Source organism: Leucoraja erinacea, unplaced genomic scaffold (genome assembly GCF_028641065.1).
Source record: "Leucoraja erinacea ecotype New England unplaced genomic scaffold, Leri_hhj_1 Leri_100S, whole genome shotgun sequence".
Taxonomy (NCBI): domain Eukaryota; kingdom Metazoa; phylum Chordata; class Chondrichthyes; order Rajiformes; family Rajidae; genus Leucoraja; species Leucoraja erinaceus.
Window position 1 is genome coordinate 85,432 of NW_026575242.1, and position 16,781 is coordinate 102,212.

A 16,781-nucleotide genomic window follows, 5' to 3' on the forward strand; every position below is an offset into this window, starting at 1 on the left:
ACATTTTTTACACAGAGTGGTGAATCTGTGGAATTCTCTGCCACAGAAGGTAGTTGAGGCCAGTTCATTGGCTATATTTAAGAGGGAGTTAGATGTGGCCCTTGTGGCTAAAGGTATCGGGGTATGGAGAAAAGGCAGGTACAGGATACTGAGTTGGATGATCAGCCATGATCATATTGAATGGCGGTGCAGACTCGAAGGGCCGAATGGCCTCTACACCTGCACCTAATTTTCTATGTTTCTGTGTTTATTGTCATTCGTACTGAGCTACAGCGAAAATGGGTCGACTGGGCTTGTATTTACCGGAATTTAGAAGGATGAGAGGTGATCTTTTTTGCCTCTCTCTCTTCTCAAATAAATAAATAAATGTTTTATTTGTTTGTTTTTTGTGAGCTTTATAAATATTCACTGCCTCAACTTCCATTGCCCTAAAGGGAAAAGTATTCCAGAGACCCTGTGAGAGAAAATGTTGCCACGTGTCTAACTTAAGTGGCTGATCTATTATTTTTGAAGTGACTGCTGGTCTTGGATTCTCCAGCAAGAACAACCATCCTCTCCACACTTGCCCCGTCAAGACCCCTCAGTGCTTTGTTTCCATCAAGACCCATCTCACCTTTTTAAACTCTGGCCTTCAAACACATTAGATTTAGAATTCGATTCCTTTATTGTCATTCAGACCTTTCGGTCTGAACGAAATGATGTTGCCTGCAGTCATACACAGAACCAATAAAAACAAAACCTACAATAAACACAAATTAAACATCCACCACAGTGAGTTCACCAAGCACCTCCTCACTGTGATGGAGGCAAAGTCTTAGTCTCCGTCTCTTCCCTCCTTGTTCTCCCTCTGCGCTGAGGCGATCGATCCAGGCCGGAGATGCCGCCCTCCAGTCCAGCGGACCTCCGTGGTGATGTCGCCGCCGCCGAAAGCCAGAACGCCGTCTCCGCTCCGAGTGCCTTCTTCACTGAGTTTATCTCATCCACTCACACAGCCCATGTTGTCTCATGTTGTACACTGCCAAACCTGTCCCTCTGAATTCCTTTGGCAATCACTTCACAAGCTTCATGATTCCAGTGTAAAGATCTGTATCAAGCAGGAAATTCTTTATTTAAACAAAAAAAGGGGGAAACTCCAGGAAGAGATGCACACATTGTTGAAGCGCTTGATTTAAGGCATTTAAAGCTTGCCTGCTTTTTTGGGAGGTTCGGAGAGAGCTGATGGAAAGTCAGTACGGTGAGCATTCATTACACATTGAAAGTCATCTGGATAAACGGCAATTTAGCAAATAGAGTAAAAACATGTCAATGCGGATTGAAATAAATACACAAAACAAAACAGTCACGCACAGTTCTTCAGACTCGACAGCGCCACCTCTCTGTTTGAACCTGACGGGAATGTGTGGAGAATAAAATAATACATTTTATGGATGGCCCTTTCACGAGACTCAAGGACACCATACAAAGGGCCTAGTTTAAAAACCGTAAGCGGAATGAAATAAATAGTAAAGACATCACCAGTACACAAATTAAAGACAGAATTCAATCCAAAGACAAAAATCAAAAACACAATATGAAGAGAGAGCAGCGGCAGCTAAAGCGCGCCAGCGTACGCTCTCCCTTCCGGCAGCCATCTTGGACACTGAATAAAATAATCATTTACACACAAAAAAACATCCACCCACAATGGTTCCCACTGTGGGGGAAGGCACAATGTCCACTATGGGTCCTGTCTGTCCAGAGTTTGTATCTTCTTCCTGTGACCTGCGTGGGTTTTCTCCGAGATCTTCGGCTTGCTCCCAACACTCGAAAGACGTACAGGTTTGTAGGTTAATTGGCTTTGTTAAAATAGTAAATTGTCCCTAGTGTGTGTAGGATAGTGTTAATGTGCGGGATCCCTGGTCGGCACAGACCCTGACTAGGGGTGCTGTCTATACGGAGTTTGTACGTTCTCCCCGTGACCTGCGTGATTTTTATCCAAGATCTTCGGTTTCCTCCCACACTCCAAAGACGTAGAGGCTTGTAGGCTGATTGGCTCGGAGTAAAATAAAAAAAAATTTGCTCGTGCGTGTCGGGGGAAGTGTTGATGTGCGGGGATCGCTGGTCGGCACAGATTCACGCTGTATCTGCAAACTAAACTAAACTAAACTGTGATGCTGTTGCTGGAAGGGAGATTCTCATTCTCATTGTACCTCGCTACACTCGTGCAGATGGCAATAACCCCGACTTGACACTGCAGCCAGCTGGCTGATATTAGCTGACTCACTGCAGACGGAGGAATGAGCTTTGGCCCTCGAGAGGGAAATTGTGGAATGGGCATGTCACAATGGCAGGGAGAAATCTTCACAAAGAGGAAGCTCTTTGGAAACCATAAGTGCGAGGGGAAGCATTGCCTCTAGCAGTAAGCACAGTTTGCATTTTATGTGTGGACATGTCTTTCCTCTCTCTCCCCGCTTCCTCATGCAGTTTTTAATCATCACTTTCCGGCTCTTGTAACCTATGCTTCTGCGTAAAGAGTTCGGGATCCCATGTGCTTTTTTTTTTAATGACGACTACTTTTACAAAACAATCTCTTTCCCAACATGCACTGACATAGAAACATAGAAATTAGGTGCAGGAGTAGGCCATTCGGCCCTTCGAGCCTGCACCGCCATTCAATATGATCATGGCTGATCATCCAACTCAGTATCCCGTACCTGCCATCTCTCCATACCCTCTGATCCCCTTAGCCACAAGGGCCACATCTGACTCCCTCTTAAATATGGCCAAGGAACTGGCCTCAACTACCCTCTGTGGCAGAGAGTTCCAGAGATTCACCACTCTCTGTGTGAAAAAAGTTCTTCTCATCTCGGTTTTAAAGGATTTCCCCCTTATCCTTAAGCTGTGACCCCTTGTCCTGGACTTCCCTAACATCGGGAACAATCTTCCTGCATCTAGCCTGTCCAACCCCTTAAGAATTTTGTAGAGTCTAGGACCAGAGGCCATGGCCTCAGAATAAAAGGGCGTACCTGTGGAAAGGAAATAAGAATGAATTTATTTCGTCAGAGGGTGGTGAATCGGTGGAATTGACAGCTGCAGAGGTCATCAGTGGATATTGTTAAGGTGGAGGTGCACAGATTCTTAATTAGCAAGGGTGTCACGGGATATGGGGCGAAGACTGGAGAATGGGGTTCAGAGAAAAAGATAGATCAGCCATGATTGAATAGTGGAGTAGACTCGATGGGCCGAATGGCTAATTCTGCGCCTAGAACGTATGAAGGATAAGGAGAGATAGAACAGCCATGTTTGAAAGGCAGTGTAGACTTGATGGACCGAACGGCCTGATTCTGCTCCTAGAGCTCATGCACTAATTTTCAAAGAAGCATGCACATATTCCATGCAAGTATACTCTGTTCTTGAACCCCTATTATGAGTAGTTTAAATGGCCTCATTCAACCCTTCCTAACAAAAAAGTTAACCCTTTGAAAAAGGCATTGAATCCTCCTACTGGTCCACATCCATCTACATCAGAGATCAGACGCATGTGTTGGGTTATCTGCTGCTTAATGTCGAGTTTATTTCTGGGATGGCGTTACAGCACGGGGTCATTTCAACATTCATACGTTGACTCATTCCACTCGCTTAAATTTTAACTTAAAAAAACAAGACTGCAGCTGTTGTTTGTTGGGCTGTGAGCCTCTGGCCAGGAAAGACAAGCCAGAGCACTCGTGATTGCAGAAACAAGGAACTGCAGATGCTGGCTCATACCAACATACCAACGATAGTCAAAGTGCTGGAGTAACTACATGGACAGGACAGGTTTACAGGGTTATGGACCAAACACAGGCTGGTGGGATTGGTGTAGATGGGGCATGTTGGTCTGTATGGGCCTGAAGGGCCTGTTTCCATACTGAATACAGAACGATAATGTTGAATACAATAACTTCCCATTTGTCAAACACTCTTCCTTGTTCCTAACCGAAGCTGCCAACTCGCGTTTGCCTGTACCTTGTGGCCGGTGAACAGCTGCCTGTGAAATTAGCCGGTGAAAACTCGGACTTGCGAGGTGCTGCCATCTCCATCATTCATTTCCTGAAACAGTGGGCCTCCAGTTTGCAACTTCACTGCATGGAAGCAGAGCACTGCGCTCTAAGCCACATAACTCCTTCCTCCAGTCTGAAGAGTCAGTGTGGATCAACTTGCTCACAGCGACCAACGTGCCCCAGTTACACTAGCCCCACCAGCCTGCTTTTGGCCCATATCCATCCAAACCTGAAAAAAGGTTACTTCTCATTAAACAGACAACTTGCTGGACAAACTCAGCGGGTGAGGCAGCGTCTATGGAGCGAAGGAAATAGGCAACGTTTTGGGCCGAAACCCTTCTTCAGACTCACTGACCCGCTGAGCAAAGATCCTATAGCAAGATAGACCACTCCTGCTAAATGCAATGGGCAGACGTGTAGTACGCAACGGAACGCGGGCCTTTTTTTCATCCATTTCCGTAACCGGACCCAACCCGACTCGCAGTGTAATCAACGTTGCGGGGGAACAGTTTGTGTTAATAAATTAAAATTCTGAAAATGAGGAGAAGATTTTTACCAAATAACTTTCATTTTTACGAGGATGTTTCCGTAACCGGCTTCCGTCTCCGCTCTATTATCCTATGGGATCTTTGGTGCGGAGACGGAAATGGGGCCTTAAATTACCCATGAATCTGCCCATGACTGTACTACGTCTTTTTCGTGGAGGGGACTATCTATAGGATCTTTGCCGCTGAGTTTCTCCTGGTATTTTATACTGTTCTTGTTTATTATCTAAATGGTGGTCGATTGGGAAAGGGGGAGATGCAGCGAGACATGGGTGTCATGGTACACCAGTCATTGAAGGTAGGCATGCAGGTGCAGCAGGCAGTAAAGAAAGCGAATGGTATGTTAGCTTTCATTGCAAAAAGATTTGAGTATAGGAGCAGGGAAGTTCTACTGCAGTTGTACAGGGTCTTGGTGAGACCACACCTGGAGTATTGCGTACAGTTTTGGTCTCCAAATCTGAGGAAGGAAATTATTGCCATAGAGGGAGTGCAGAGACAGTTCACCAGACTGATTCCTGGGATGTCAGGACTGTCTTATGAAGAAAGACTGGATAGACTTGGTTTATACTCTCTAGAATTTAGGAGATTGAGAGGGGATCTTATAGAAACTTACAAAATTCTTAAGGGGTTGGACAGGCTAGATGCAGGAAGATTGTTCCCGCTGTTAGGGAAGTCCAGGACAAGGGGTCACAGCTTAAGGATAAGGGGGAAATCCTTTAAAACCGAGATGAGAAGAACTTTTTCACACAGAGAGTGGCGAATCTCTGGAACTCTCTGCCACAGAGGGTAGTTGAGGCCAGTTAATTGGCTATATTTAAGAGGGAGTTAGATGTGACCCTTGTGGCTAAGGGGGTCAGGGGGTATGGAGAGAAGGCAGGTACGGGATACTGAGTTGGATGATCAGCCATGATCATATTGAATGGCCGTGCAGGCTCGAAGTCACCTAAGCACATTTCAAAGACATTAGTCATGGGCAGAGGTACAGTAAATACACATTACTGCAGGATGCATCTGAGTTTGTCTCTTGTTAATTAACAGTCGCATCAAAGGCATCGTCATGTGGTACAAGGCAGTCGCATATCAAAGGCATCAGACATTGTTTCAATACACAGCAACCTGGGGCAGGTCTGGGCTTATCTCAACGTTACAACCTAGTCCAGGAATCCAAAATATATATTTTACAGCATTTAGCCTTATCAAACCGGTGCTATCCACGTATCTGTCTAACTGTTTCTTAAATGTTGCGGTAGTCTCCCCCTCAACTACCTCCTCTGGCAGACAAAACTGCTGAAGAAACTCAGCGGGTGCAGCAGCATCTATGGAGCGAAAAAAATAGGCAATGTTTCGGGCCCGAAACCCTTCTTCAGACCCCACAATATCCTTCCTGTAGCAGGGTGACCGGAACTGAGCACAATACTCCAAATGCAGTCTCAATGTCTCACCAATGTCTTGTACAACTGTAACGTATCATCCCAACTTCTATAATCAATAGGTACACAAAAATGCTGGAGAAACTCAGCGGGTGCAGCAGCATCTATGGAGCGAAGGAAATAGGCAACGTTTCGGGCCGAAACCCTGAAGGAAATAGGCAACGTTTCGGGACGAAACCCGGAAGGGTTTCGGCCCGAAACGTTGCCTATGTCCTTCGCTCCATAGATGCTGCTGCACCCGCTGAGTTTCTCCAGCATTTTTGTGTACCTATTGATTATAGAAGTTCCTTCAGGCCGAAACCCTGAAGGAAATAGGCAACGTTTCGGGATGAAACCCGGAAGGGTTTCGGCCCGAAACGTTGCCTATTTCCTTCGCTCCATAGATGCTGCTGCACCCGCTGAGTTTCTCCAGCATTTTTATGTACCTTCGATTTTCCAGCATCTGCAGCTCCTTCTTAAATAATTCTATAATCAATACCCTGACTGATGAGAGCCAATGTACCAAAAGTCTGCTTGATCACTCTATTTACCCGTGAAGCCACTTTCAAAGATCTATATGTATATAGCGCCGCAGAATTGTGCACCTATCCCCCCCCCCCCTTTCTCCCTTCTGTTTTTTGTTTTTCTGTTTCTTGTTTTTTGTACTAAATTATATGTATGCACTGAGTACGAGCAGCTTTCAATTTCACTGTATATGTATAGTGACAATAAATGGCATATCTATATCTATCTATATACCTGTATTCCTTGATCCCTCTGATCGCCAGGGTTTAGTTTAGTTAGAGATACAGCACAGAAAGAGGCCCTTCAGCCCAGTGGCTGAACATTAACACTATCCTACACACCCAAGGGACAATTTTACATTTATACCAAGCCAATTAACCTACAAACCTGCACGTCTTTGGAGTGTGGGAGGAAACCGAAGTTCTCGGAGAAAACCCACGCAGGTCACGGGGAGAACGCACAAACTCCGAACAGACAGCTCTCTTAGTCGGGATGGAACCCGGGCCTCTGGCGCTGTAAGGCAGCAACTGTAACGCTGTACCACCGTGTCGCACCTTCTGCCATTCTCCGTGATGGTCCCGCCCTGGTTTTGCTTTCCAAAATACAACACTTCACACTTGTCTGCATTCAACTCTATTAACCATTCCTCTGCCCACTTGCCCAACCAACGCTCAACATCCAGCTGTAATTTTTGATAACCATCTTCGCTATCTACAATACCGCCTGTCATCTGCAGAATCTTAAAATAGTAAATAAAAATGGTCTGCAAGGTAGCAGCATCCGTGGAGAATGAGATTGTGTTAAGTTTGTGGGTAAACACTAATGTTTAACACTGATCTCTTTTATTGGTATTGGTTTATTATCGTCATGTTACCGGGAAACGATGAAAAGCTTTTGTTTGCTTGCTATCAACTTCAATCTGAACATACAATACATGAGTACAATCAAAGCATACACAAGTACTGCTGGTAGTGTAAGGAGAAGCACACTGGAATGCAGAATATAGTGTTACAGTATTATAGTTTGGAGAAAATCTCAATGTCAGCAATGAGGTTGGTTGGAAGATCGGGACTACACCCTTAGTTTTTGGGAGCACCATTGAGCAGTTTTGTTTAGTTTAGAGATACATTGGCTTGGTATAAATGTCAAACAAAATTGTCCCTAGTGTGTGTGTATGTAGAGTTAATGTGCGGAGATTGCTGGCCGATGTGGGCTGAATGTCCACCGAGTCCACACCGGCCAGCGGTCCCCGTGCATTAACTCTACATACACACACTAGGGACAATTTTGTTTTACATTTACACCAAGCCAATTAACCTACAAGCCTGTACGTCTTTGGAGTGTGGGAGGAAACCGGAGATCCCGGAGAAAGCCCACGCAGGTCACGGGGAGAACGTACAAACTCCGTGCAGTCAGGATCGAACCCGGGTCTCTGGCGCTGTGAGGCAGTAGCTCTACCGCTGCGCCACCGTGTTGCCCAAATCTAGCCTGATAACAGCGGGGAAGAAACTGTCCCTGAGTCTGGTGCATCTTCTGACCAACTGGAGAGATGGGGGGTGATTTACGAGGGTGATGCCAGGATTTGCGGGCCTGTGTTATAGGGAGAGGTTGGGCAGACAAAGACTTTATTCCTCAGAGCACAGGAGGATGAGGTGTAATATTATAGAGGTGTACAAAATCATGACGGTGAATTATATGATGCTCAGAGTCCTACCCAGAGTAGGGGAATCAAGAACCAGAGTTTAAGACTTCCTAAGATCTAATAGGAATCTTGAGCGGCAACATTTTCACCATGAAGCTGGTGGGTGTATGGAATGAGCTGCCAGAGGAGGTAGTTGAGGCAACATTTAATAGACTTGTGGACAGGTACATGGGTAGGACAGTCTAGAGGGACATGGGCCAAACGTGGGCAGATGGGACCACTGTAGGTGGCTCACCTTAGTTGGCAGGGGCAAGTTGGGCCGAAGGGCCTGTTTCCCCGCTGCATGACTCTGAGAGGGGAGAAGAGGGAATGATTTGGGGTGAAAAAGGTTCCCGAATACATACGCTGGCTGCTTCACTGAGGCAGCGTGAAGTATAGATAGTTTAGGAGCAGTGTAGCTAAGCAAATAGAACGGAGGATAACCGGAGATTCGGGAGAGAAAGGGCAAATGTAACAGGGCAGAAAGGAGAAAGATTTTGAAAATGCAAAGGAGAATGTTTCAAGGAAAGACTTGCCTAGGGAAAGCCTTGGAGAGTGTGACCCTCCCTTGTGTCGTGAGACTGGGGAAGTGGAATTAATCTGGAAGACAATGATTATCATAGTAATGGCATGTGTAAGAGGATTCCTGCAATACCAGAACCAGGGCAATAGATTCCGTGCTAGTTTAACATGAGTCATGAGCAGCTGAGCAAGGGAAACCAGACTGCATGTGTTGGAATGTTAAGGCACAGGGCTGTTTATACCAAGGAAGGGTGTGCATTGATGAACACAGGGGTGGAAGGAGTGTACAATCAATAGACAATAGACAATAGGTGCAGGAGGAGGCCATTCGGCCCTTCGAGCCAGCACCGCCATTCAATGTAACCATGGCTGATCATCCCCAATCAGTACCCCGTTCCTGCCTTCTCCCCATATCCCCTGACTCCGCTATTTTTAAGAATGTGCACACACAGACTCGCACAAAAACACACACACTCAGACACATACGCACGCGCGCACATACACACTCAGACACACACACACACACACAGACACATACACACTCAGGCACGCACACACATGCACAAGCACGCGCATACACACACTCAGACGCGCAAACACACACACACACTCAGACACGCCCACGCACATGCACACGCCCACACACACACACAGACACGCAAACACACACACACGCGCAGATGCACGCGCGCACATGCACTCAGACACACACACTCAGACATGCGCACACACTGTCGGTGGTCGGGTTCAAATTGGGGATTATCGTCAGGATTGGGGGAGAAGACTTGATCGTTTAAATCTAGTTTTGGGAGGAGTCTGGGTGTTTATTTTTGGCAGGATTCTGAGTTGCAGGGAGAAGTGTGTTTACGAAACGTATGCTGAGGAATGTGAAGGGGCAGGTTCATTATGATAACAATGGAAATCAGAAGAGCCAGGAGGCCATTTGGCCTGTCGTGGTGTGCTAACTGAATAACAAGCCACCCAGCTGATGCCACCATCAAGTGCAGGTGGCACAGTGGTTACTGCTACATTACAGTGGCAGAGACCCGGGGTTCATCCTGGCCTCGGGGTGCTGTCTGTGTGGAGTCTGCATGCTCTCCTTGTGACAGCGTAGGTTTCCAACGGTTACTCCTGTTTCCTTCCACATAACAAAAGACGAGTGGCTTTGCAAATTAATTGTCAATTGTCCCGTGGTGTGTAGGGAGCGGATGAGGAAGGGGGATAAGGTAGAACTAGTGTGAACGGGTGATCGATGGTCGGCACGGACTCGGTGGGCCGAAGGGCCTGTTTCCACACTGTATCTCTAAACCCTACAGGGTCTTGCCTATTCAACTCCATATTCACGTACAGTTTGATGATGGGTTTTTTGCCGCACTCGCCCTTTTGGGCTGCGTTTCAACCCCCCCCCCCTCACTCTCACCCTCTAGGGGAAAATAATTCCCATTTAATGAATGTACCATTATATTCAAATCTCTGCCTTTGGCTTTCAACCCCTTTACAAAGGAGAAGAATTCTTTCCAATTTCCTCCATCCAGTCCCTTTGTAATTCTAACCTTCTCAAATCCGTCAGATCCAAAGAAAACAATTGCTGCCTACAATGTTTCCTCATGCCTATACTTTTCCCGCCCTGTACCGACAGTCTGAATCCGGCTTACGGGATACACATCTTTCTTTCATTCGATAACTAAAGCCTACATCGTGCTGAAGATGTGGTCTAACAAGTGATGCTTGCAATTCTAGCATTGCCATAGAACAGAACAGGGTGGCACAGCGGTAGAGTTGCTGCCTCACAGCGCCAGATACCCGTGTTTTATCCTGACTACGGGTGCTGACTGTACACGGTTTGTATACTCTCCCCATGACCTGCGTGGGTTTTTTCGGGTGCTCCGGTTTCATCCCACACGCCAAAGACGTGCAGGTTGTTAGGTTAATTGGTTTTGGTGAAATTGTAAATTTTCCTCAGCGTGTGGGATAGTGCTAGTGTATGGGGTGATCGCTGGTTGGCTCGTACTCGGTGGGCCAAAGGGCCTCTTTCTGTATCTCTATAGTCTAAAGTTCGAAGTACAGCACAAGAACAGGCCCTTCGGTCCTCATTGTCTTTGCTGAACGTGATGCCAAGACCATCACACATCTACCTGCACATAACGAATATCCTTCCATTCCCTGGATATCTCTTTGCCAATCTTAAAGTGTTTTAAATGCCACTATCGTATTTGCTTCAACTATCACCCCTGGCAGGGCCTACCAGGCACAGAGAGTTGTGTGAATTTGTGGAATTCCCTGCCACAGAGGGCAGTGGAGGCCAAGTCACTGGATGGATTTAAGAGAGAGTTAGATAGAGCTCTAGGGGCTATGGGAATCAAGGGATATGGTGAGAAGGCAGGCACGGGTTATTGATAGGGGACGATCAGCCATGATTACAATGAATGGCGGTGCTGGCTCGAAGGGCCGAATGGCCTCTGTCTGCACCTATTTTCTATCTTGGTCGGCATGGGCAAGTTGGGCCGAAAGGTCTGTTTCCAAGCTATGTGACTTTACGACTAAGGAGCTGCTAGCTGTGGTGGGGTAGATTGCTTAGAAGGGATTGGCAGGATTGGCAGCCTATCGGGCATTGACCAGCACTCTAAACTTGAAAGCAGTGTTTGTGGTGTAAATACGTTGCAGTGTTCATTATTTACACAGTAAAGCTGGGAGGTTTGGCCTGCTGTGGACATTTTACCAATTGACTGCACAAGGTCACTGGGACATAAAATAAGAACATAAGAAATGTAAGAACAGGAGGACAAAAATGCTGGAGAAACCCAGCGGGTGAGGCAGCATCTATGGAGTGAAGGAAATAGGCGACGTTTCGGGTCGAGACCCTTCGGTCTCGACCCGAAACGTCGCCTATTTCCTTCGCTCCATAGATGCTGCCTCACCCGCTGAGTATCTCCAGCGTTTTTGTCTACCTTCGATGTTTCATTCCCCGTTCATTCCAAGAGTTCTCCCGAGTTAAAATAAAAAAAAATCAAACTTGTGGTAAGCACGGAGAATGAACGTAGCGGGTACGTCGGAGCTCGGGGACGTCTCTTAGTGGCTCGTAGCGCTAACGGCAGGTACTCGGGAAGACTCGCCAACGGCAGGTAAGCACGGGAAGACTCGTGAAGATTTTTCCACACGTTGAAAAATGTCCACGAGAGCTCCGGGTACCGACGAGCGGCCATTACCGTAAATCTCCGAGTTCGAATCTGGGCAAACTCAAGGGAGAGCTCTTGGAATGAACTCGTACCGTGGGACAGGGGTTTAAGATGAAAAGGCAGAAAGTGTGAGACAAAAGGATTGAAAAGTTGCGAGTTGTAAAGCTCGAGGAAGGAATATGGGGGGGGGGGGGGGGGGGGGGGAAATAAATGGGTCACAGGAGAGGGGGACGGATGGGGCGTTATGGGGAAAATGGAGAGGCGGAGGAATGGGACACGTGTACCGATGTACAGTGAAAATCTCCTCTTACTGCATGCTGTCCAGTCAGCGAATAGACTATACAACATTACAATCAAGCCGTCCACAATACAAGATAAAAAATATTAACATTTAGTGCAAGATAAAATCCAATAAAGTCCGATTTAAGGTAGTTCAAAGCTCTCCAATGAGGTAGATGGGAGGTCAGATGGGATGGTTCAGTTGCCTGATAACAGCTGTGAAGAAACTGTCCCCAAATCTGGAGGTGTGCTTTTCACACTTCAGTACCTCTAGGCTAACTAGGAATATTAAGCCTAATTTTCACTGATATTGTGTAGGTATTTAAGATTGTAGAACTCAATGTTCATATCATTGGTTTGACCCAAGTGGAATAGGACCCTGTTTGTGGTGTTTGGCTGTTCCGCCAAATCGTTGATGAAGATTGTAAATACTTGAGCCCCAATATTGATGCCTGTGGTATCGCATTTGTCAGCTTGCCAAGCTGTTAAAGATCTACTTGCTTCCAACTCTCAATCCACGGGCGTATAATGCTCCCATTTCACCTTGCGTGGCAAACATCTTGTGGGACCTTATGGGAAACCTGAAAATGCAAATACACCTGGATCGTCACAGTAGCAGGGACCCGGGTTCCATCCTGATCTCGTGCGCTGTCCGTGTGTGGAGTTTCCACGTTCTCCCGGTGACACCGTAGCCCCTAGGTCTGTGCATCAGAGCTTGGGAGGTGGGACAAGGCAGGCGATGCATTTGTTTAAGAAGGAACTGCAGATGCTGGAGAATCGAAGGTGCACAAAAAAGCTGGAGAAACTCAGCGGGTGCAGCAGCATCTATGGAGCGAAGGAAATAGGCAACGTTTCGGGCCGAAACCCTGAAGGAAATAGGCAAAGTTTCGGGACGAAACCCGGAAGGGTTTCGGCCCGAAACGTTGCCTATTTCCTTCGCTCCATAGATGCTGCTGCACCCGCTGAGTTTCTCCAGCATTTTTGTGTACCTTCAATTTTCCAGCATCTGCAGTTCCTTCTTAAATAATTCTATAATCAATACCCTGACTGATGAGAGCCAATGACTGATCGGAGGCGGGGACAAGAAAGGAAAAAGGAGTGGGAGCCCGAAGGCTGGGGGATGGGAGGAGACAGCAGGGGGGCTGAGGAAGGGGAGGAGACAGCAAGGACTAACAAAATTGGGAGAATTCGATGTTCATGCCCGCAGGATGCAGACTGCCCAAACGGAATATGAGGTGCTGTTCCTCCAATTTCCGGTGGTGCTCGCTGTGACCATGGAGGAGACCCAGGACAGAGAGGTCGGAGACGGAGTGGGAGGGGGAGTTGAAGTGCTGAGCCACCGGGAGGTCAGCTTGGTTATTGCGGACTGAGCGGAGGTGTTCGGCGAAACGATCGCCCAACCTCGCTTGGTCTCACCGATATAGATCTGCTAACATCTAGAGCAGCGGATGCAATAGATGAGATTGGAGGAGATGCAGGTGAACCTCTGTCGCACCTGGAACGTCGGCACGGACACGGTACATCGAGCAGCCTAATTTGCGGGACATTTGGGCGTATGGTCTGTTCCTTTATTGCAGATGCTGGTTCGATGGAGTGAGACTCATTGACTGGATCTATCAAAGGTAGATTAGAAGGATGAGAGAGAGGGGACCACGTTGAAACTTACCAAATAATGATAACCCTAGGTAGAGTGGATGTAGAGAGGATGTTTCCACTAGTGGGAGAGTCTAAGACCAGAGGGCACAGCCTCAGAATATACAAACATACCTTTAGAAAGGAGATGAGGAGGGATTTCTTTAGTTAGAGGGTGATGAATTTGTGGAATTCATTTGTTGCCACAGAGGCCGTAATTGGATATTTTTAAGACGGAAAATAACAGATTCTTGATTAGTACGGGTGTCTAGAAGGCAGTAGAATGGGGTTGAGAGGGAAAGATGGATCAGACATGATTGAATGGAGACCCTAAACGTCACCCATTCCTTCTCTCCAGAGATGCTGCCTGTCCCGCTGAGTTACTCCAGCTTTTTGTGTCTATCTTTGGTTTAAACCGGCATCTGTGGTTCCTACACCTCCACAAAGTCTAAAGCTGGAGATTTTAAGAGCAAACTTGGTGGTCGGCCAGAAATATTGCTGAGGTACACAGACCAGAAACAGCAAAGGACATGAAGTGATTTAGCTTCAAACTGGACCAAAAGCAAACTCAGGAATGTCAACAGGAAGCCATTCAGCACAAAGCGATCAAACATGTGATTCGGGGGGTCATGAAAGGTTGAAATATCAAATTCCTACCAACTGGGTATCAGGGTGGAGGTTGGAATTGCAGGTACAAGGAACTGCAGATGCCGGTTTACAAAAACAAAAGGACACAAAGTGCTGGAGTAACTCAGCGGGCCAGGCAGGATCGGTGGAGAATGTGGATATGTGACGTTTCGGTATGGGAGCCTTCTTCAGACATTATAGGGAGTAGATGCAGGGAGAGCAGAACAAATTCTAGCAGGTAATAGGATGAGATGTGTAGGAAGGAACTGCAGATGTTGGTTTAAACTCAAGAAACAGGGCTTGCTGTGTTGAGGGGAGTGTGAGGAGTCTGGGTTTATTGTTTTTGTTTAGCATGGAGATACAGCATGGAAACAGGCCCTTCGGCCCACTGAGTATGCACCCACCACCGATCACCCCGTAGACACTTTCCTGCACACACTAGGGACAATTTACAATTTTTAACCAAAACCGATTAACCTACAAACCTGTTGGAAAGAACTGCAGATGCTGGTTTAAATCGAAGGTTGACACAAAAAGCTGGAGTAACTCAGCGGGACAGGCAGCATCTCTGGAGAGATGTTGTTCCTGGGTCGAGACCCTTCTTCACTCATGAGCCCCAATATTGATGCCTGTGCTATCCTATTTGCCAGCATCCTAAACGTCACCCATTCCTTCTCTCCAGAGATGCTGCCAGTCCCACTGAGTTACTACAGCTTTAGGTGTCTGTCTTAGGTAATAGGCTGATACTGGTGAGGGTTTTTATTTTGGATAGGCAGATGATTAGACAAAGACCAGAGATGAAAAGACGGAAGGCACGAGACAAAAGGAACAAATTGTGAAGCTAGAAGAAGGAATGTTGGCGGAAGGGGAGGAGAAGGGAAGGAATAGGTGCAAGTCCATCTGGTCATAGGGAGAACGTACAAACTTCCTACAGACAGCACCCATTTAGTTCAGAAGAAACAGCATGGAAACAGGCCCTCTGAGTCCATTGATCACCCATTGACACTAGTTTGACAAAAGTGCTGGAGAAACTCAGTGGGTGCAGCAGCATCTATGGAGCGAAGGAAATAGGCAGCGTTTCAGCCCGAACCCCTCTTCAGACTGATGTGGGTGGGGGAGAAGAAAGAAAAAAGCTAGTTTGATGTTATTCCACATTTTTATCCACTCTAACGGCAATCTAACGAGGGCCAATTACCCTGCAAACCCGCACATCTTTGGGATGTGGGAGGAAACCGGACCAACGGAGAAAACCCATGCAATCACAGGGAGATTGCTCTGGGCAAAAGGATCTGTGCATTCAACCGATCTATTCCTCTCATGGTCGAGAGGTTGACCCCTCATTCCAAGGAATAGAGTCTCCATTTTCTGTGTACACATGGAGACAGGCAAATCTCCATCTTACTGCCTGAATTTTAAGTAGCTGAACGACCTGCTGCCAAGCCCTTTCGCCACAGCACTGCTTTAGACTTTAGAGATACAGCGTGGAAACAGGCCCACCGACAGGCCGACCTGCGACCACTATCCTATACACTAAGGACAATTTTCAATTTACAGAAGCCCATTAACCTTAACTTTAAAAATTGAAGCTATGTAAGAACTGTAGCCAGTTTGTCATTTATTAACATTGGTACATATGCCTTCAATAGACAAATAAATAGATAAATGAGCAGATAAATAAATAAATAAATAATAAATAGATAAATAGATAGATAAATAAATAAATAAATAAATAGATAGATAGATGAATAAATAAATAAATAAATAGATAGACAGACAGCAGATAAATAAACAGGCGGACAAATAAATAGATAGATAGATGGATGGATAGATAGATAGATAGATAGATGGATAGATAGATAGATAGATAGATAGATAGATAGATAGATAGATAGATGGATAAGATGGATAAGATGGATAAGGTGGATAAGATGGATAAGATAGATAGATGGCTAAACAGATAAATAGATGAATAAATAGATAGACAGATATACATTAATAAATAAATAAATAGATGGATGGCTGGATAAATAGATTAATAAATAAATAGATAGATGAAAAGAGGCCCATTAACCTAAAAATAAAGAAGCCCATTAACGTCTCTGGCGTGTGGGACGAAACCGGAGCCCACGAGGAAAACCCACGCAGGTCACTGGGAGAACGTGCAAACTCCGTGCAGGCATTACCCGTCGTCAGGATCGAACCCGGGTCTCTGAGGCAGCAGCTCTACTAGCTGTGCCACCGTGCCACCCTCGATTGGGCACCGGTACCTTGGAACTTTGCCTGAATGTTTATGACTCCAATTAAACTTCCTTGACTTTCAAGGTGGGATCAAGATCAGCCGTCACAAGTGGAACAGCTTGGGTCAG

General features: G+C 46.4%; 1 protein-coding gene across 7 annotated transcripts in view; it reads left to right on the plus strand.

Moving 5' to 3' along the window:
- Positions 1 to 16,781, plus strand: part of LOC129715096 (arf-GAP domain and FG repeat-containing protein 1-like) — an 87,189-nt gene that overhangs the window by 28,415 nt on the left and 41,993 nt on the right. The window lies entirely within an intron of this gene.